Below are 1,631 nucleotides of genomic sequence, written 5' to 3' on the forward strand. Positions count from 1 at the left end.
AAGAGATTAACGCACATTCACACCAGCTGCCCTGTACAACCATACAGAGGACAGAATTAAAATCAAAAATGAATATGTGAGAGAAAATAGCAAATAACCTAAAGTATGTAAAAAAAACCATGCAATATAACAATGCTATGTTGTTCTACTCAGGAGGATCAGGCCATAAATAAATGTTAAACAACCACAGTCTGAGCTGTTGGCCGGTAGGCAGGGCAGGAGGGTTTTTTTGTGTGGAGAATTAACTGTCGGCTTGCTGGGAATATACGGCACTAATGTTGGTACATTCAGAAAATTAATCAATTCATGACACACTTTTTCAATAACATACTCAGCAAGTTTCAGCCCTTTGTCTGATCGCTTCTCTCCTGTTCTCTGTGCTCACTCACACTGTATTCTAATATTACCGACTTCACAATAAAGCTGTTCTTATTTATGTTTTTCCATTTCTGTTGTCAGGCCATGGAACAAGTTTGAAACTGTGACTGAAACAAGGCCCATTAAGACCACATGTTAACCAGCAGTCCTCCTCATCCATTGTGCACAAATGAGAGGCAGCAACAGAGACAGCAGGAGGGGAGGAGAGGGAAGTCGAGCTGCTAAACAGCCTCTTTTTCACTGGGAAAAATCCATTTTCAGGGGAGAGGAGGCTGGAAATAGAACAGTGGTGTGAAGCATCTCAGGGTGGCGCATTGAGAAGCCACCACCTGCATGGCAGCTGTACATAGACAATAAGAGGGACAGCTATTTTGATGTGGGCTGTACAGTGTGTTTTGTTCTTTAGGCTTCAGTTAGAGAGAGTGTTTCAGGAAGGGTTGCTCAAAGGAAATATATCTGCTTCCTTACTGGCATCAGTCTCTCAGTGACATTTTTAAAGTACATACAAATGTCGTGTTATCACTGTAATCATTCTCAACTCTCAGAGTTGCAGAATGAACGATGCTCTCTGCTGAATGCAGTCAGGGAATAAGAAAAAAAAAGAATTCTGTTCGGCCCATCATTTATGATCAGCTCACACCTAGATGTTTTTTTCTGATATACATGGGTAATTAAGAAATTTTATTAATGTTACCGCTGTCTTTAAAGCAAGCTGTGTGTGCTATGACATCATTTATTCAATGGCAGCAGTGTCAGTAAGTGACCGCTTGGATGAGTGAGTCTCTGATAATGGCTTGTGCTCTGACATCATATATCTCCCTGTTATTTTGGATACCTAGATCACTGACAGAAACTTTGGTGGACGTAGAACATTTCTTGAGGCATTCAAGGTTAAACAGTCTTTGTTGTTTTTTTTCTTCTCAGACCAATAGGACCTTGAAACCATCCCCGACCTTGACAGAAGAACCATCAGTGGTGACTGATGTTTGTAGTGTAGGTGGTCCTATTCTTCCTTAAGTCAATGACCACTTCTTTGATTTTACACACAAAGCAGAAAAGGTTGTTCTTTGTGCATCTCAGGGAAAGCTCTCTCACCTCTTACTTGGAGGACTTCTCCCATGAGAGAGTAAACCCTGTGTATAATAACTCATTCTGGAGTTATGTAACATATAAAAGATGAGAAGGTGTCTTTGTCATGTTTGACTTTAGATTGCTTGCTACTGGATATTTAGTAGTACACACCAGTGCAGTTC

This window comes from Trachinotus anak, unplaced genomic scaffold (assembly GCF_046630095.1).
Source record: "Trachinotus anak isolate AG129_WGS33_773 ecotype Australia unplaced genomic scaffold, CSIRO_AGI_Tana_v1 ptg000001l, whole genome shotgun sequence".
Lineage (NCBI taxonomy): Eukaryota > Metazoa > Chordata > Actinopteri > Carangiformes > Carangidae > Trachinotus > Trachinotus anak.